At 38.7% G+C, this 22,027-nt stretch overlaps 1 protein-coding gene and 1 long non-coding RNA gene across 10 annotated transcripts in view; both read right to left on the reverse strand.

The window, feature by feature from the left end:
- Positions 1-22,027, reverse strand: part of sulf2b (sulfatase 2b) — a 137,992-nt gene that overhangs the window by 48,957 nt on the left and 67,008 nt on the right. The window lies entirely within an intron of this gene.
- LOC311073574 lies at positions 2,874-4,749 on the reverse strand. Its single transcript, XR_014604174.1, has 3 exons — positions 4,559-4,749; positions 3,151-4,444; positions 2,874-2,976 (listed from the first exon to the last, which is right to left on the reverse strand). It is a non-coding gene; the product is annotated as an uncharacterized lncRNA (long non-coding RNA).

Raw genomic sequence — 22,027 nt, forward strand, 5'->3', positions numbered from 1 at the left:
TCTCCTTCACTCGGACCACTCTACCTGTTTTATCATCAATACCAAATGCTGCCCTAGAGGGAGAATCCAAGAAAACTGTAAAAACGAGAACGCAGAACAACATCCACTATTCTGACCGTACTAATCCATCCATTGCCTCCCACAGCAAAGAGATCATTTTGAAATTTTATTTATTTGAAATAATTCATTTAGTAGAATATATCTATAATAATAATAACAACAACAAGGAATCTGTCTTAGTGTCCAAGTGACACAAGCTTCCAGTGCACAAGTACAAGATTGGCAGAACCATAGACAGAGAGACAGAACAATATAACGATGGATGGATGGATGGATGGATGGATGGATGGATGGACAGATAAAGAAGACGGATGGATTGGCAGAACCATAGAAAGACAGACGGTCAGACAGACAGACAGACAGATAGATAGATAGATACTGTAGATAGATAGATAGATAGATAGATAGACAGACAGACAGACAGACAGACAGACAGACAGACAGATGACTGTCGGATGGATGGATGGATGGATGGATGGATGGATGGATGGATGGATGGATGGATAGATACATAAAAGTAATTTGTCTGATAAAGCCATGTAAAGTGGTGTTGTTGTTTTTTCACCAAATTATTTCATTAGAAAATAACTGTCTTTGTGAGTGAACTTTGTTGATGTGAAGTCTGGAAAGACATTTGTATTTGCCTGTAGTGCTGAATAAGAGTACTTATTGCTATAATAGAAAATATTGGCCCTGAAACGGCTTGTTTGAAATGTAGACCATTAGGAACAAGAAGGTTTTCCCAAGCTTTTAAGATCCATTCTCTTAAAATCCAATGGAACCACATACTAAGCTTGAGGCATTTGCTTGTGTCTTCCAGACACATGCACCCACTCAAAGCTTTCATATTATATTTTTCACATGTGCGGCCCACTCTTTCCATTCATCTGACCATGTGAGCATGAGTTATAGCTGTGCACTATATTTTGCAAGGTGTTGTGACATGTGAGAGGGAACAAGGCAAGAGCAAAAAAGAGAGAAAGCATCAGTCTTTTGAATAAATAAAGATCCAGGGAAGATCAAAGGAGAGGACGCAGTAAGTCAGCTTATGGACGCTGCGTTTAATAGATGAAAGCATGACTCTCGCTCTCATACATCCTGTCTGTTTTCATTCATCCGCTCCATCCTCTCATCTCCTGACAACAGGTTCAAGCACTCGGCTAGAGCTTTGGTTCATTGCTTAGAATTACTTCCAGACTCTCACCAGAAAAAATACCAATCTAACCAGAAATGTTGCTAAAAAACTGACAAATTGAAAACAAATTTCTACATTTTCTGAAGAAATGTAAGTGGTGCTTGAATGTGCAAAATTTGCTTTTACTATGCCATTGTTGCCATGCAGTTGCTAATGTGTTTGAATATTTTACAAAATGATGCTATGCAGTTGCCAGAGTGTTGTTATGTGGTTGCTAGGGCTTTTTAAGTATCTTATGCTATGCAGTTTCTAATTTACGTGCATTGCTTGGCAGTTGTTAGTGTTCTGATGGGTACCAGGGTCCTGTTAGGTGGTTGCTAATGTGCTTAAGGTGGTTGCCAGGATGTTGCTATGGTGTTTTAAAAAAATTCAGGATATTGCTATGCAGTTGGTAGAGTGTTCTGGGTTGTTGCCAGGGCAATGCTAGGTGGTTGCCAGGGTGTTCCTCTGTGGTTTATGGGGTATTCTATGTGGTTGTCAAGGTGTTGCTATTGTCAAGCTGTTTGAAATGTTTTCAGTGTATTGCCATGCAGTTGTTCTGTGTGTGTACTTGCAAAGTTACTTATAGTCAGTAGAATGTCTGAAGTGGACCATCGAAATAAAGTGTTTTTACCCAATGGGTTTTAGCATAAACAGCAACAAAAAGTAATACCATGGTATTATTTGTCACAGAACTGCCTTGTAAGGAAAAAGCCAGACAGTTTTGTTTTGTTACAATCTACTTTATGGTACTGGTAGTCAAGCTTATTTAGCGTGAAATAGTGCAGCACAATGAGGAACAGCATCTTTGAGGCAGTGAGATAGCTTGTACATCACCAGTAATTCAATTGTGAGCATGTTGAGAGCCGCAAACAGTATATTTTTTTAAAATTACTGCAATCTGTTGAAAGCAACTTATAATAATATACTGTAGATTGTGCTCATGGTGGCAGCTAAACATGAGCACCAACATCTGTCAGTAGTTTACTGGGAAACCACTCACACTGATGAACCAAAAACATAAACGAGAACAATTTAATAACTGAAAAATATGGGCCTCGTGAAACACTGCGGCAGGCTGGATGAAGTTAAACAAATCGGTGAAATTTGGCACTGGAAGAGCAGTGAGGCGTGTTTGGCAGATGAGACGCACATCTGTGCTGAACTGGGCCAGACACATCAATGCGGTTCAGGCTTGGGTTTGGATTGAACAGTGTTTTAGTGGGATAGATGTGGAAACGGGAATATCTGCAGTGGGCAAGGAGAGGGTGATGGGTATTTTCAATTTATTTATTGTGTGTTATGAGCTCGATTAAACATTTATCTCCTTTCCTGAAAAGTTTGTGTGTACGGTATGGGTGTGTGTGTGAGCGGTGAAACAGAGTGGGATGTGTTAAATTTCTGTCACACATCATTAACCAGTGTGAGTGTGTTTTCCCAGTGAACGAGGATGTGACAAGCACTGACCGCAGGAGAGGCCTCAGACACCACACGCTTTCACACACATCTTTCACTGCAAGCTGTGCTAAAAACCGAATAGCAGGGGTGAGAAATCTCAGGCAGTGCTTGCAAAAAATATTAGAATATTGTAGATAACTGAAAGAAAACTTAGTTTTAAATAAATGTTTTTTTTTTTTTTAATGAAAAATAGAATTGAAATCCACCCCTTTCTGAAAGAAATAGGATAATATTAAAGGTTATTAAAGATTATCAATAAAAAAAATATTCACCGTCATCATTTACTCACCCTCATTTATTGTGGAACACAAAATACCTGTTTTTGTCCATATAATTAAAGTCAATGGGGTCCAAAACAACACTGGACTTTTACAGTATGGAAAAAAAATACTAAAACATTTTTCAAAATATCTTCTTTTGAAAACAACATGAGGGTGAGTAAATGATGGCTTGCTTACTTATGCCTGTCACCCTTACCGGGGTATGGGCCACCAACCATAGATCTCCAGATTATTCTGTCTTTGGCCATTCTTTCCAGCTGGTTCCAGGTGTAGCCCATCTTGGTGATGTCAGCTTTGAGGTCACGTCGCCAGGTGTTTCTTGGATGGCCTCTTTTCTGCTTTCCTTGGGGGTCCACTTCAACGCCTGCCTGTTGATGTTGGTTGATGCTTTATGAAGAGTGTGCCCTATCCAGCCCCATCTTCTCTTCCCGATTTCTTCCTCTGCAGTGAGTTGGTGAGTCCTTTCACAAAGGTTGATATTGCTGATGGTGTCAGGCCATCGGATCCGGAGAATTCTTCTAAGACAGCTGTTGATGAAGGTTTGAACCTTCCTGATGGTCATCTTGGTCGTCCTCCAGGTTTCAGCTCCATACAGCAACACTGACTTCACGTTGGAGTTAAATAGGTGGATCTTTGTTGTCAAGGACAGGTCTCTTGACCTCCAGATGTTCTTGAGCTGTACATAGGCCGCTCTTGCTTTGCCAATCCTTGCCTTGATGTCTGTGTGTTTCCCGCCCTGTTGGTCAATGACACTGCCCAGGTAGGTGAAGGACTGGAATGACTTGGTGAGCTGCCCTCCTTGAATGACTCTACAAGACATTCCATCATAAGATTTTCTTATCAGGTTAACCAACTTAACTGGTATGCCGTAGTGTTGAAGGAGCTTCCAAAGGGTCTCTCGATCCAAGCTGTCAAATGCCTTCTCATAGTCGACAAAGTTGATAAACAGAAGGGAATTTCACTCAAGGGACTGTTCGACTATGATGCAGAGTGTTGCGAGCTGATCCGTGCATGATCTATTCTGCCGGAAGCCTGCTTGTTGATCTCGAAGATGTGTGTCAGCAATGTTTTTCATTCTTTCCAGGAGGATCTGACTGAAAAACCTTCCCTGGTACAGACAGAAGTGTGACGCCTCTGTAGTTGGCACAATTGCTGAGGTCACCTTTTTTAGGGATCTCTACCAGGTATCCCTCTTTCCAGTTTGTCGGAATCTCCCCTTCTTCCCAGATCATCTCAAAGAGAGGATACAGCATATCCACTAATGCATTCAAGTCTGCTTTCAGGGATCCTCTGCTGGGATATCATCAGGTCCATTCCCCTTCGCATTCTTCAACCGAGTGATGACTTTATTGATTTCCTCTCTGGTTGGCTTGTTACAGTTGATGGGTAAGTCTGAGATGGCTGGGTCGATGTTTGGTGGATTTGGTGGAGCTGGTCTATTCAAGAGTTCTTCGAAGTGCTCGGCCCACCTCTTCATCTGCTGTTCGTTCTCTTTGATGGTCTTTCCCTGTTTGTCCTTGACAGGTCGCTCTGGCTTGCTGAACTTTCCAGACAGTCTCTTGGTGATGTCACACATTTGTTTCACATTGCCATTGTATGCTGCCTGCTCTGCTTCAGCTGCAAGTCCACTCGCATACAGTAGTCTTTCGTATCCTTCTTGATACTCCTTTTTACTGCTTTGTTTGCTTTTGCATAATCTATTTGAGCCTGGGCTTGTGCTGCTCTAGTCCTACTGCTATTGACTGGCGCTTTCGTCTTCTTCCTATCCTCTATCTTGGTCAAGGTCTCCACTGTAATCCACTCTTTATGCAGGTGTTTTCTGACTCCAAGTACTTCCTGGCATACTGATCTGAGTGCCTCTTTCACTGGCTGCCATCTACCGAGTATTTTGTCGTCTTCTTCTTCATGCAGTTCTTGCAGTACTTCAAACCTGTTCCTAAGCATCAGACCAAATTCTGCTCTAGTTTTGGGGTCCTTCAGAAGGCTGATGTTATATGTCACTCTTTTATCAGCCTTGGCTGTCCAGTTCTTCTTCAATTTCAGCTTCATTCTGGCCACCACAAGGTGATGGTCGAACGCCATATCTGCTCCTCTTCTAACTCTAACATCCTGCAGGGATCTCCTAAACTTCTTACTTATACAGATGTGATCTATCTGATTCTCTGTCTTGCTGCCTGGAGATACCCAGGTGCGTTTGTGGGGAAAGATGCTACCTCCAATGACCAGGTTGTTGATTGCACACGTCTGCAAATCTCTCTCCATTCTCATTCATAGTTCCCAGTCAGTGAGTCCCCATGACCTGCTCATATCCCGTGTTATCGGATCCAATCTTGGCATTGAAGTCACTCATAATGATAGTGATGTCTCGGTCTGTGAATGTTCCCAGGATCTTCTGCAGTCTACTGTAGAACTGGTCTTTATCCTGCTCTTCACTGTCATTGGTTGGAGCGCAGCATTGGATGAAGTTTAAATTGATTTTCTTTTTCTTGCTCCTAAATGATGCTGTAATTATTCTTGATCCATGCGTCTGCCAACCAGTCAGTGACCTCTGCGCCTGTTTGGACAACATGAAGCCTACTCCCTGTGTATGGGGTGCATCGCTGTTTTCATGCTCAGAGTACAGTAGCAGCTCCCCGTCTTCAGTCGCCTCTGGCCCGACTGTGTCCATCTTGTTTCACTTATGCCTAGCAGGGTCAGGTTGTTGTTCCTCATGTCTGCTGCAACCTGTGCGGTCTTGCCTGGCTCGTACATGGTCCGTACATTCCACGTACCGATATTTATAATCCTGTTCGAAAGAAGGGAAGTCAGCTTGGTGACTCCCCACCTTGCGTCAAGTGTCTTCGAATCGAAGAACCTTCCTCGTCCAGGACCAAGATCTCTGTTATATCTGTTGTTGATGTTTCTTGTAGCAAGCTTGTTTTTACGATGTGGGGTTGCTAGCCCCACGCCCAACTCTCCTCCTTTATCCTGACTTGAGACAGGCAGCTTGATCTAACAGATCCAACTGTTGGAGATCCAAATGATGGCTAGTTACTAGTAACTAGTAATTAGTTACTATTTATACTATAGTAACAATATTGTTACAACTTTTCAAACACAACTCGTGTGAGAAAGTGTTACTACGGATCAAGCCCACACAACAAGCAACAAGGAACAACGGAACACACAACAAGCCCACAGCAAGACCAAAGTCATGATTTAAAAGAAAGACGTCGCAGTACACACCGCTTTCTCTGTGTTGAGAGGGACACATACTGTCTGACAACTTCTCAGTCGATTATGCTTTTTGCTCTTTCTCTTTGTGATTGGACATGACAGATGCCCTTTGCCTCCCACACAGGAGAAACAGATGCCAGAGAGAATCAAAGCGCCCTCCACTCTGACATCTTCCTCTTAACCACACTTTATCTCCTCCACACCATCTTCCTCAGGTCCCAGAGTACTGTATAGTTTAGTGTACATATGGAATATCAGTTTTTACACTGTAAAAAAGATGTTTTACATGAAAATACTATCTGAGTTTTTCTACTTCAAAATTGTATGTTCAATTCAATGTGCTCTTGCCTTTCTTTGTAATTGTTTGTGACATTTACTAGCAACTTAATGTTATATGAATGCTGAATAAAGGATTGTTTAGCTCTGCAAGACCAGATTGTTCAAAGCAAGGCTTGTCTTCTACAGCTTATTCTGAATAAAAGCTTATTCTGAGCAAGAATCACGCATTTAGAAGAGAAGGGACTATCTGACCAACCATAGTTATTGTTTTAAGTGACTAAAAGTGGCGGGTCAATCTGGAATTGACTGGAACTGTACATACAGAGGTCAGTAACATGAACCTAATTTTTTGTTTGGATATATTAATATTAGTGCTGGGCAACGATTAATTGCGATTAATCACATCCAAAATAAAAGTTTGTGTTTACATACTGTACTGTGTACAATTATTTTGTATATATAAATACACACATGCATTTATTTATTTATGAAATATTTGCATATGTACTATATATTTATACATAATTTATATAAATATAAATATTTTATATATAAATAACACATTTTTCTTAAATATATGGGGGGGGGGGGTAATCGCGATGCCGACTCAACATTGTGATGTCTGTCAGCCATCGTCTATCGGCCCAACCCTAACTGTACTAACCGTGAATCAACACCTAAACCTAACCTTAACCCATGTAGTTACTTTATATTACCCAATACTTTTTTAGGTAAGTACTTCTAAGTGCACGTACTGTCAAATAAAGTGTAACCCATAATTCAGCATGGAAAGTCTTTGGACTATATTTCAAATATTTGCAGTCATGAAGTTCGCAAACTTTGGCAAATCCAACACCCATCTTTGAAAGAGCTCATTGTGGCAATGTGCTAAAATCTATGATTTATCTCATTAAATATATTTTAGCAAAGAAGCAAAGAATCAAACTCTTTGAAGAAACCCAGGGAGGTTTCTACCCCTCCTCCAGCACAGAGGTTAGCTTAGTGAGAAAGACAAGGCTTGCTCTTTCCATCTCGTGTTCTCTGTCTGTACGTGTGTTCTGAGGCTTGTGGCAGCACTGGGATCAGGGATTTTATTACATCACCAAAGGAGCAGTCAATCACTTGAGAGATGTGTGATTAAAAGGACAACCGCCCACAACGGTGGTTTACTGTAGCCTGTGTGTGTGTGTGTTTGGGCGCTGGGTGAGAATGAGGGAGATGTACATGTGTGGGTGGAGATGTGGGAACCAGACAGGATGGATTTGATGGAGGACACAAAGATGTGTATGTAGAATGTTTGTTTGGCAGCTGTTAGCTCAAAACTACCAAATAGCACAGTGAACACAACTCATTTCAGCCTTAGGACACTAACACATGCTACAAATCTACTGACTTTGAGGATGGTGAGCTACAAGAAGAATCTTGCAACTATAAGCGAGTGTGACATGACAGTTTAGTACAAATACGTTCCTATCCGTCTGACGCTCCATCAGAGCTTTCTCTAGTGTGTAAGAGCCCTGACCATCTCTCTGTCCCAGAGAGGGAGGAAGTGGAAATCCCCACTCACAAATTATTACTATTTCCACTATCCATAAACAGATTAGCAGCTCTTCATGATAGACCACAGCCTAAAGTATTTCAGATTCAACACGTACCATCGCCTGGAGCTGGAGTGTTTACTTACATCTGTAGAGCAAAGGCTTTAGGATTCATAGGCCAAACAAACAACATTTTCACATGTTAAATTTCACATGTGCAAAATCCATGTGATTTTTTTCTGCAAGGGTATTGTGATAATATCGTTATCGTGAATTCTATTGGCCACAATAATCGTGTAGTGAAAATATAGTGACAGGTCTATTCTTAAAAATGTAAAGTCATATTTTCTGAGTTACAAAAACTGATGCCAAATGACATTGGTTTCTGTTTGTCTTATGACCAAATGTCCCTGATGTCAACCAAAACTGTAGGTAAAATATTGCCTTGCACACTAAGAAAAGTCCATAAAAAAGGCTCCAATGTACTGTGTGTAACGGGTATCAACGGCGATGCATGACGCAGAACGAATGATTATATAACTTTAACAGACACTAGGAACGAGAACTGTAAACAAGGGAATGTAACCTTAACACAAGACAAAGAACTGAGGAAGAGTGAAGGGTTAAATACACTAAGGAAGGTAATCAACAGAACAGGGAACAGGTACTTACTAATGAGAAACCATGACAACAGATTAATGACTAGAACTCGGACAGAACATAGCTGTGACACTGTGTTGTTAATATGAAGGAATTTTCCATATTGATTTTCACAGGTGTCTCAGCCATATTTTGAATTACGCATTGTACACTGAGTCCCTAAGTTATGACAACATATGTTTTTACATTGCTTTAACATTGCTTTAAGTTAAGCAATTATCAGCTTCTTTTTATACAAGTTATACAAGATTCAACTAGTTTTTGAAGTCAGTTTAATGTAATTTAAGTTGAAATTACTTACATTTTTAAGTACAATCAACTTGGATGTTTAAGGCAGCAACTTTTTTTTTTTTTGGTACAGTGTATAGTGTTCTGTTTTATGGTTAAAAGGAAATGTCCATAAAAATTACCAGTACCTCTTCCGGGTTTTTTTCTACAGATTATTTTTTTCTTACAGTGTGGAAAAAAGAAAGTCATACAGGTTTGTTACAACACAAGGCAGAGGAAATAATGACAAAATTGTCATTACAGCATGAAATATTCCTTTAAATGTTTCCCAAAGCACAGCTACCACACATACCTCATATGCATACTGTGTGTGAATATTGAGCTGACAGCGCTGTTTAGATCACGTAACAGCTTTGCCTCTCTGTCATGGGATCCTGTGAAGAGATTTCATTACTGACCGACCACTGAAGCAGTGTCTCTCTTATCGTCAGCTGTCAAACTCAATCACATCCCCCATCATCTCTCCCTGCGTGTGTGTGCGTGTGTGTTTTAATGATCTGTCATAGTCCGGTAGTCTCCACTACAAGGAGCTGTGGAGAAAACTAATTACTACACACTCTATGTTCTCTTCAATCACAAAAGTGTGAAATATTAATCCAGCGGCAGCACAAAGAGCCTTTCATCTTATTATTTCTGTATATTTCATTATTTCATTTCTCTTGCTCATGAAACAGTCTTGAAAGTTCAGGGAGGTTCGGCTCTGAAGGAGAACACACACACACACAGGAAAAACTGCCAGGATTTTATATGATCTAACAGGAATTCTAATAAAATAACAGACAATGAAATATAATTTCAGAATTTTACAGTGAAGTCAATGCAGGATCAATAATTTTATGACAAAATACAACAAATTAAAAACAAATTGTATGAAAATGCATTGTATGAAAATAGTTTCAATTAGACCTTATTTTAACAGTAATAAACTGTAAAAAAAAAAAAAATAGCGATGTTGCTATTATACCGGCGGGATAAATGACTCTTGCGTCCGACTCAAATCTAAAATGGGTTGGTCTGAAGTAGCTTCATTACTCATAGGTGTGGTTTGGGCATAACGTCAAATAAACCAATCAGAGAGTCATCTCACATTCCCTTTAAAAGCAGGCACGCTTGTTCCATGGCGGATGGCTATTATAACGGCGGATTTGCCAGGCGGACGCCAGGAGCGGTTCACAGCCGAGGAGACCGACGTTCTCGACAGGGCCGTAAAAGACAGAGAAGTGATATTGTATGGGGATGGGAGAAACCCACCCAAATTAGCTTCGGTTAAACAGCCGTATAATAATTTGGGTAAATTTGTAAGCTAGATTTATGCCTATTTTTTTAACATCTTCATGGACACCACAATGATTTCCCTCGTGTGGTAATATTTTTCCTTGTATGTATGGTTTGCAAAAATGGGAACTGCTGCGTCTGTGTAGATGAGAGAAGCAAAGTGTATGCGCGTTGTGCACAAGCTACATTATGGACAAGCATGCGCTTGTAGCATAGCATCTGAATAATAGCATCTGAATAATGCGCCACTGACTTTAGATTAGGTTTTTCCTGGTCTGTGGCGGAATTGTTTTCTGAAACTGCAAAATAGCACCAGGGAACTTTTGCGCCGGAACATGCCTCCTCTTTTTGCTGAACCGCCCCCGGGAGCGCAAGTTCATTCCCTAATTTACCGACGTGCGTCTGTGGAGGGAAAAGTCCGCTGTGCGTCGGGTGCAAAATAGGAATGATACATGCGTCGGTGTACAAAGTCAATTGCGCTGGGTGTAAGATAGGGCCCTAAGTGTTATAAAAGAGAAAGGTGTCTCAATGCAGTGCTGTTTTGATTTTTTAATTCCATCTCTCACTCTTTCTCATTTTCTCTCCAAGCACAACGTCTATTCACCCTGGATATAAAAACACAGCGTTCACACTTAAATAGTCATTAATCATGCTGTCACGAAAGAGACAGAAGCTCATAGACTAACACATGGCCACAAACCCAAACAGTGTTCCCGTGTTTCTTAGACCGTGTCTGTTTTTATTCTCCCTTTCATCCTCACCTCACATAAACTCTGGGCAGAACAAGGACAAACTAACAAGGTTCTGACAATGATTTGAGGCAGAGAGGTTATTAATATATTAAGCCAAAATAAATAATACAAGCACATTACACATCGAGTTGAGGTACCTGCTAGTCAGGATGTTGTGAAGTTTCCTTAGAATGACTGCACTGGCCAATTTGAATAATTATAAACACTAAAATGATGTACTTTTTTGGTGATAGTAAGCAGCACATGTTTGTATGTAAAGTTCACCAGTATTTGGACAATATTAGTATGGTACAACTTCGTAAAATTGCACTACAGACCCCAAGCAACACATTTGCATTAGCATCTAGCCTTATTAGCTAGTCCAATCAATTATCTTAAAATTCATTTTTATTACTTCTCGTATACATTTAAGAATTCATGTGGCATCTTTCACCACCTTTTCTTTTTGACAACTAATAAAGTCGAGAACTGCCACAAACCTCATAGTGTATGCATACCCGTGTACATACTTACAGGTGCTATGATTTATTATTTTTAAAAAATATGATTTAGGGTACACTAATGCGTATGTGAATTGTGGCTTCTCGTAGGTGCTATAGCTGTGCTAAAAATGTAAGCCAGAGATTGTTTCATCTTCAGAGTCTAAGATGTATTGTGCTGTCGTGTCTCACCTCACCATAGTAACAAATGAAATAAAATCAGAAGACAGATTAAACAATCACAAGAAGATTAAACCACAACTGGAAACACTGCTAGGGATTCTTCAGTCAAAAGCTTGGTATTATTAAAATCAAACTAGTTTTTCTAGCATGCGCCTGATTGCATTAAGTATATTTTTATATTTTAGGTAAAGGTCTGGGTTCATGTGGGGAAAGTGTTGTGCTGTGTTCATAGTATGGTGATCCATGCATGGTGAATTTGAGTCACGATTGGTTAACGGCTAACTGTGTTGTTGAACGCTGCCTTTCTATAGTCCTTGGGCTATTGATGTAGTCATTATTTATATGGAGGGCCGTGAATCTGAGAGTCATAGCAGTAGGGTTAACGCTTTGCCATTACACACCTATTCATCATCTTTAATCTGTGCCGCATGGAGCTCTCTCTCTCTCTGTGTGTGTGTGGTTAGTTAAGTCTGATAGTGTTGGTGAGATTGGCTGGTCTCCAGAGGCTCACCGAAATGCCAGTGAAATGACAGACTGGATTATGATGTATAGAGAGGAAAATGTCAGCAAGAACATGCCATAAGTACAAATGAAACTGTATATAAGAACGAACGAACGAACAAAAGAAAACAAGAGTAACTAAAAAGAGGAAAAAATGAACAAACTGAGAATGAGAAAAAAAAATGTTTGTGAAAACAAATTAAAGAAAAAAGAACGAACAAATGAGCAAAAAGAAGCAGGAATAAACAATACAAATCTACAAAAGAAAAAGAACGAAAGTATTAACAAATGCAAATGAAAACAAAAAACTAATGAACAGAAAGAACGAACAAATAAACAAACAATAAATTAAGAGACAGTAAAATAACTAAAATATTGACAAATGTAAATGAAAACAAAAAACAAGCAAAATAATTAACAATATAACAAATGAACAATGTAAAAACATACATGAATGAAACAAAAAGAACAAAAGAAAGTGAATGAAAGAAAGAAAAACAATGACAGAATTAACAAAATTATCAACAATTATTAAAGGAAATTATTAAACAAATGCATTGAGAAAGAAAATAAAAGACTAATGAACAAAGAAAAAACTAACTAACAAACAAATGAACAAAACAAACTGAATATGCACAATGAAAAGAATGAAAATGAATTAATGAACAAACAAACAACGATAAAGTATAACTCTATGACTTAAGAAATCTTACACCTGCTTTCACACTATGTCTGAGAGTCTGAGATAAAGACTTCTCCTGGGTAACAGTAGTTTATGGTTGTATAAGAATACATAAGAGAATATTATGGAGGCCCCTGTTAACAGCACAGCTCTGATGACACATGCACCTCTGTCACTCTGCCTGCACTGCATATTAATCATGTCTTTAACTACATCACACACACACACACACACACACACACACACACACACACACACACACACACACACACACACACACACACACACTCTCAAACTCAGCACTCTCATCTCTGCCGCCCATCATCCGCCCGACAACACCTGGGAAATGATAAGTGTGTGCGGGAGTGAGTGTTTCTTCTTTGTCAAGTCACTCAAACACTTCTGCGTACTTAGCAAAATCCACCTCAGTCCCTGGATCAGCGAAAAGTGGTGAAATTCAAACCAGCACCAGTGGACTAAATTACCTCTCCGTGCGCTCCTACCATGGTTCAAATTACGTGGGAGCCAGTGGGAGCTGAGCTCCCATAGAGAGAGGATGAGCACCCATGAAAGCAGTAAAATCATACACCTGTGGGGGTCTCTAAAAATCATCAGCACCATTATTTTAAATTACAAATAAAGCACTTTTTCCTTCAGACTACTGTAGCGTGACTTAAAAGATAGGACAAGATGCCAACATATATTAGACCTCATTAAACAACAAATTAAACCAAATGTACTATTTAAATTGAATTGTGTTAGTAACACTTTTTTATTAAACATTTTTATTTATTTACATTAGTAAGCTACACCGCGCCTGCTCATAAGAGACCCCCACAAAGATGAAATCATAATTCGAACCCTTTCTCCTACACTGATCCTGGATCAGTCAATGCGGCTGTTTAAACAAGCAGTAATTGGCCCTCCAGGGTGGCTGTGCTCAGCTGTAATCCTGTCTGCGCTGTGACTCATGACGGTGAGCGGCTGACCTGGGGTCAGTGGAGCGGCATGTAGCCAATTATAATACAGCACAAACTCAAATTAAAGACATGATCTGGAAACAGTGGTACTGCTAACAGGTGGTCAAGCTCAGAGCTGACACATTCAGTGCTAACAGCTCACTGACGTGCGTTTACATGCCAAAAATAATGCAAATCAAGCATTAATTAATTGCAAATATACATGTGATAATAACATAATCTATGTGTGAAAATGCTGCTAAAGTCTGTAAACAGACTACCAAACATCTTTTGCCTTTGTAAATTTCTAAAAAAGCAGATCCTAATAATGTTACCCGCACGCTGTTGACAGGCGAGTGCTTTTGATCACTCAAGTATTTGCATGTGTGAAGAACATTTGTGCCTCATGATGATGTCGCTGTACATGCCTTATATGTGTAAGCATATCCTCGTCTTCAAACACATGAAGACGAGGATGAATAGTACTTTAATAAGCTTCACACGATATTCCAGAAACATGTAAACGAAGAAAACACAACCTACACAGTGCGTAGCTTAAACGAGACCGGACAAACTCTGAGTGAAGGTGAGGAATTTAAACACACGTGGTGATGAACTAAACGACGAACAGCTGTGATGAACGAATGTCCATGGTTACTGATGAGTGGCGGGAAATGAGAACAAATGAAACATGTGACTGAAGACAAACAAACTAACAGTCCATGAAAGTGAAACTAACTGAACATAAACGTGACAATATGCTTATGGTTTTAGGCACTTTTTCAGCTGGTCAGGCTGCTTTCTGACCATTAAACAGTTTAAATCTTAAACCAGCTAAAACTAACAAAGACTAAGTAAAATAGTTGTGAGCTGTTTTCTTTTTCAACAGGTTTGCAAAATAATTTAAAATCATTCAAATTGTTAAAATTAATAGTAATGTTTAGCTAAAAGAATGTGCTCCATAGCATATTAGCTGTTGATGTGGTATTGAAATTGAGAAAGAAATGACAGGATTATGACAACAAAAAGCATAAAAAAGCAAAAAGCAGAAATATTAATGGAAGCAAATGAATAAAAAGAACAAACAAATGAACAATAAAAACAAATGTGAATGAACAATAAAAACAAATGTGAATGAACAATTAAAAAAGGAAGAAAGACAGACATAGATAGATAGATAGATAGATAGATAGATAGATAGATAGATAGATAGATAGATAGATAGATAGATAGATAGATAGATAGATAGATAGAAAATTGTAAATTATCTTGCATCTCCTCCCTTAAAAGCATTTGTTGCTTCACGTAGAGAAAACATAAGACAAACAAGGGCCTCATCAAGAGGTGACTGTGAAGCACATTTTAGAGTAACTGAGTTGGTCGATCAGCTTTTTCTGTAAGAGCTGTTAAAAACTGGAATAAATTACCAATTGTTATTAGACAATGTCACAGTTTGACACAGTTCAAGTTGCATTTGAAAATGTGGTTAAAAAGGAGTCAGGTCTGTAATCATTAAATAGGCTACTCTTGTTTTGTCAAGGTTTTATGAGGGATTGGTTTTGGTATATTATGTGATTTATAGGATGTTGAGATTTTTTGGTAGTAATATTGCTGTATTTATTGTTTATTGATAGACAATGTGTCGTATATTTTTCTATTGTGGGATATTATATTGTAATGTGATTTGGTATTTTCTGCCCAGGGACTGCAGATGAAATTTAGCTCTGTAGCTAATTCTGGGACAGTTTCTTGCTGTCCATTGTCCCTGTCAAATAAATAAAAATGAAATAGATCAATTGCATTTACAAAATATAAAATAAAATAAAAATTTGTTCAACTCAACACTTGTATCAACACAGCATAGGATTTGAGGTTCTGTCAGTATGCAGAAATTCCTGAGGGCGCGCACATGTAAACACAAGTGCTAACATATTGAGCCCATCACACACACTTTACCCTGGTTTAACCCTCTCCCCCAACTGCCCACCGGGGGGTTAACCACTTTTGGCCCCAGGTCTCCCTCTAAACCCTGCTGCCACAGTCAGCGCTAAGCCAAAAGGCCCTGGCGCTAGCCTATTGATATAAGATCTGCTTTCTGGGTGTGCTCCTGGAGCACTAATGACCAGACTGATTAATAATGCATAGCGTAACCTCGTCCGCATCAGCCTAATTGCCATGATTTGTCGCTCCCAGCAGAAAAGGGGTTTAAAGTGAAATCCATAGCCAAAGCGAGGGACGCGGCACACACGACAGAACACGTACACACAAACACTTAAACGACACACAAAATGTGTAATTTTGTAATGAATCATTTCCAAGCCTATTTAACATGTGAAGGTCAATGGCATTCCGCATGTATGCATACACTTCGACAGGGTACGAATAGACATGATGTGTATATAAAACTAATTACATAGATGAGACCCCTGAAATTCAATTCCTGAAACTGAATTTTTATAGGGACAGTTCCAGTAAATTCTGTTAATTTCCACATTTTTAAAATGACCAATAATTTTGAGAGATAAAATGCAAATAATTGTATGGTTTCACTTTATTTTAAGGTGTTAATCATACATTCAGGTACTGAATAAAAAATAATTACCTACATGTACTCACTATAGGGTTAGGGTTATGATTATGGTTCAATTTAGGTTTAGCTGCATGTGATTATGCATAAATTATTAATACAGTAACTACATGTAACATGAGTAACAAGGAACCTTCAATAAAGTGCTTCCCAATTTAAATGTACACTTTCCTATTTTTAATGAATCTAATAACAGACAGGATTATTTACAGGATTATTCTCCTATTATTTAATTAAATATGAATTTATCAATTGTTCGAGCAATAACAGATATTTTGTTTAAAGCGGACCACGTTCGCAGCGCATTCCTGGGATCAGAAGATCACAGAACTCGCTCCTCTGCCGTGTATAAATCGCCAGCCAAATGCATAAGTTTTAAACTTAATAGGGCTTTTGTGTCCTTCTTAAAGATTAAAAGCAGCATTCTGTTATTATATGGGAAACAGCAATAATATTTATTATTATGTTAATAGCAATATTTAACATTTATTAAAATGTTAATAGCTATTATTATATATAATAATAGCAATATACGCTATTATATTGTAAAAGACCTGGGTGTTATACTAGACTGCAACCTGTCTTTTGAAAATCATATTTCATATGTTACAAGAACAGCCTTTTTCCACCTTAGAAACATTGCTAAGCTACGTAACATGCTATCAGTTTCTGATGCAGAAAAATTAGTTCATGCATTCATGACCTCGAGACTAGATTACTGTAATACTGTAATTCTTACTAGATCAAGAAAATATGATCATATAACACCAATTGTATCATCACTACATTGGTTACCTATAAAGTTCCGTATTAATTACAAGGTATTGCTACTGACTTATAAAGCCCTAAATGGCTTAGCTCCAGTCTATTTAACAGATCTTCTATCGCCCTATAATCCATTGCGCTCTTTAAGATCACTAAATTCGAGGCTTTTGGTCATACCTAGGATATCCAGATCCACCAAAGGAGGGAGAGCATTTTCACATTTAGCTCCAAAACTCTGGAATAGTCTTCCTGATACTGTTTGTTGCTCAGACTCGCTCTCCCAGTTTAAAACTAGATTAAAAACGCATCTCTTCAGCCAGACATTCATATAATACTTTTAATCTTATCCGACCTCTAGTTCATAAAAACGCCAGAGGAGAACTGGCCCCCGACTGAGCCTGGGTTCTCCCAAGGTTTTTTTTTCTCCATTAGGTCACCTGATGGAGTTTTTCGGTTCCTTGCCACTGTTGCCTTTGGCTTGCTCAGTTGGGGATATTTGGGGATATTTAATTTAATTAATCAATCAACAATACTATTGATCAGCATTACCAAATGTGGACGTTTTCCACTAGAAACAAGCATTGATGTATTATTCTAATTTAATACTGTGAAGCTGCTTTGATACAATCTGTATTGTGAAAAGCGCTATATAAATAAACTTGACTTGACTTGACTTGAAACAGCTACCTGTACATTCTTACAAATTTCTCCTTTTGTCTTCCACAGGTTTGAAATGATATTCCGGTGACTAAATGATGACAGGATGTGCAGTTTTGATCGAACTATCCATTTAAGGAGAATGAGAAAGTGTAAAGACAGCAAAATGAAGTAAGGGATGAAGAGAGCACGAGGACGGAGTGGAGACAAACACTGAGTCTCCCAGGCGCCACAGAAACAAGATCCACTCCCTATGGAGAGAGAGAAATAGAAAGAGAGAGAGACAGTGGTAAGGAGCTCATCCATCCAGATCTCACAGAAAATGATTTCAGGGTTTTCTCTATTATTTTTTTTTAATCAGGATGAAGATGAGAGAAACAGATATGAAGTAAGTGTGTGAGTTAGATATACTGTACTGTGCTGTTCAAGGACAGAAATCATTCTAAGACGATGTTTTGGCAGTAAAATAAAATGGACGACAACCTGAGAAAAAAAAGTGAGTCAAACAGTGCTTTCCATTTTGTCGTTTGAGACGTTACCTAGCTATGTTGGTAACGTAACGATGAAGACGAAAGCACACTGTGATTCTGAGCCAAATAATACAATGTGAAAATGGGAAAGGGGTGGGAACGAATTTGGGATTGGACCAAGCAATTAAACCAAGAGTGAAAACAGCTTTACAGACACGTTTTTTCTTAAAGAGCTTCCAAGATACTCAAATTATCAAGCAATAGTATTAGTCTAAGATTAAAGTCAAACTAACTATAAAGACGATTACCCTTTTGAAAAAGAAATGCACTTAATTGTATTGAATGTGCACTTGTAGAGTACTTAAAATCTTATGTTTTTTTGTTTAGTTTTTTTTAACTGTACTGGCAGATAATATAATATGAATTAAAAAAAAAGGATTTCACTTCAAAATGGACTTCAAAACAGAAACGACCATTCACTGCCATTATAAAGCTTGGAAGAGCCAGGACATTTTTTAATATAACTCTTTTTAATATAACTCTGATACTCATATTCACCTAGGATGACTTGAGGGTGAGTAAATCATGGAATAATTTTCAGTTTTGGGTGAACTATCCCTTTAAGTATATTATTTTAGTAATAATTGTACTCTTTTTAAAATGAATGCTAAAGTGCAGGATCTTCCTTTTCACAAGATTATTAAAAGAATAATGCCTCTGCTGTGATGTGAACACATGTTTGTACAAAAAACACATGTTCCCTGAAAACCACAGTAAAGTTTAATGCTTCTGCACAGCTGTATGCTGTGACCTCATATGCGAGATCGAGAGCTCGAGAGAGTCATATTGTCGAACTGAAATAACCGCAATGAAAAAAAACACCTGCTCCCCTCTCTTCACTCACAGCCTATCTGTCTCTATTTTCTGTTCATTCACTATTGCTTTCTCACAAAACCAAATCCATAGTCATCTACGCCAGTTTTACTAACCAAAAGTATCAAGCTACTGTTTCCAAGTGATGTAGCATGATGCTACATTATCAAATGTGGTCTCCTAAACATTTTCACATGTAAGACTGGATTTAGTAGCTTCAGTTAGCTGTTTAGCTAAGTTAGCTGTTTAGTTAGTAGCTTTATCAGTTAGTAACTTGTAACATAGCTTCACAGCTTCAAATTATCATTAGCTTGTAGCTCGAGAAGCTACAGTTTCAATGTAGCTTCCCCAACAGTCTCCACTCTTTCTGAAACACACACACTGCATGCAGAAACACTAGATTTTATTACAGATTTTCAACCTTTTTAAGTCATTTTTATTTTTAAACCATTAACAGGCTGTCATAGGCTGTACGCTGATGAGGCAGACACCCTATTAGCCACTGAGCTATTCTGGGAAATCTGTTTCATCCATATGCTACACACACATATCAGCTATTCATCCTTCTGTTATTAAGCTGTCACTACACCTAACACACTGTTGCACTTTGCTTGCTCATATCCTTCTCAATGGAAACACACACACACACACACACACACACACACACACACACACACACACACTGGATAGTGCTGATGAAGCAGGCTGGTGACAGTAGGATGAATGCAGTGGCCTGTGGTGGGGAGAGAGGCGAAGGTAAAAGGTGCTAAATCATGTCTGTTACAGCGCTTTGGGGAGCTTATGGATGAAACTCCCGTCGCGGAGCACATTCATTCATTTCCCTCCCCTTTCACCTCCCCGCGGCTGCCCTCAGCTGCCAAATTACATGCTGTATGAATATGAAACACACACAAACACACTCAAACTAACAATGCGGTTGGAGTCATTGTGTTTAGTTATTACAAACAACCCATCAGTGTTGGAGAAGCTACGTGCAAGTTTAGTGCAAACAAACAAGCTACACTCACTATTATCTTTTGTAACATTATGAATGTCTTTGCTGTCATTTTAGATCAACTTAAAGCATCCTTGCAGAACAAAAGTGTTAATTTATTTTACAAATTAACTCACTTAAATCTGTAGTGTGTGTGGCCAGGTCAACCCTACATTTATGGGGACAAAATGTCCCCACAAAGATGGCAATATCCGAAGTCCTTGTCGGGACATTTTTGGTTCCAATAAGGAAACAAGCTTATAAATCATACTAAGTGATGTTTTTTGGAAATGTAAAAATGCAGAAAGTTATCTGTGATGGGTAGGTTTAGGGGTAGGTTTAGTGTAAGGGGAGAGAATATACAGTTAGTACAGTATAAAAACCATTATGTCTATGGAAAGTCCCAATAAAACGTGAAAACACAACATAAAAACTCTCCACTAAAAACAGAGCTGCTGTCATGAATCTCACACATAGCCTTAAACATATCTGATGGCTCTTGATGTTGAATAAACCTGGTTGTGATTCTATTAGAGAACAGAAGTGGTTTTGGAAATGGTCTAGACTTCTATTGAGCCAAACCACTTTCCTCTGAGGAATTCTCACACTGAGCTCTAGCAGCTCTGGAGGGCAAACACCCCCCCAAATACTAAATAGTTATACATATACATTTCAGTGAAATATCATGTAAATGAAACCTTTACCCTAAACGTATGTTTGTGTTCAGTCAAAGCTCTGACAGCTAATATCTTGCGTCAGTGAACCTGCACCTGTAATGTTTTTCAAGTGTCACAATGAATTAGATTTAGGATCATTGCCTTCCTTGACAGTCTTTGATCTTGATTCGAAACTGACAGCTTGGCAAGGCCTTGGAGGAAATATATCATATACAGCAGAATTTATTACTTATTTCAACGTCCTGATCTCACACATAGCATTTTAATTTGCCAATATTTATACAGCATATATTCGGTGGAGTATTCCAGAAGTAATAATCTCAATGGTCCTAAAATAGACCTTCATGTTCTTTATGCAAAATATAATTTTGTTTTCTTCTCATTTGATTTTGAGGGGAAATTGGACTTTTGGTTTTCTTTCCGTTGTGAAAGAGTGTCGTAGAGTTTTCGCCTCCTCTCTAGAGAATGAGAGAGCGAGCGAGGAGTTGTCCTAAAAGTGTCGACTTTTATCAAGCCTTTTTTTTTCTACTCTCATTTGAAGTCTGTGCATTTATTCACCACTAGTAAAATCTAACCTAGAAACATTGATCATTACTGTCTTCAGATCAGGCATGATAATAAGGTCAAAACAGACATGAAACTAATATGTCTGTAAAATGTCAGTGCGCAAAATCAATTATATATTAATTCAGAATCTAAAGAGGTTCCTCAAAACCATTTCCATTCCTTTCTCCCCGTTCCCAATTCTCCCATCTATCTTTATTCAATTTTTATGCCATCCGCCTTGACTCAAGCCAACCGCATGTGTGTGTGTGTGTGAGAGAGAGAGAGAGGAGGACAGAATGAGACAGACAGAGAGGAAGCAGTGTGTGCCCTGGGCGATCGTCACATCAGCTCAAAGGTCTAGAAGCAGGAGAAAGACATCTAAGAGGCCACGCTGAGTTAGCGCTTTCTCCCAGCAGTCTGTCTGTGTGTCTGGGAAAGTCTTATTACTTTTATTATAGAGTCCCAGAGAGCGTATCAGCGCATGTAGAGGGGCAGAATGTGAAACAGCGATGTCAATCCCCTCTCAACCAAGCCATGTAACAATGACCTTTAATAGACTGTATTAAAGAAGCATTGCAGGTTTAGATTTATTCAACCTCTACTGACAACAACTGCAACATGCTGTTAATTACCAACTAAACAATTTTACATTAAATAGCCTACATGTGTGGAG

Source organism: Abramis brama (genome assembly GCF_963993115.1).
Source record: "Abramis brama genome assembly, chromosome: 22".
Taxonomy (NCBI): Eukaryota; Metazoa; Chordata; class Actinopteri; order Cypriniformes; family Leuciscidae; genus Abramis; species Abramis brama.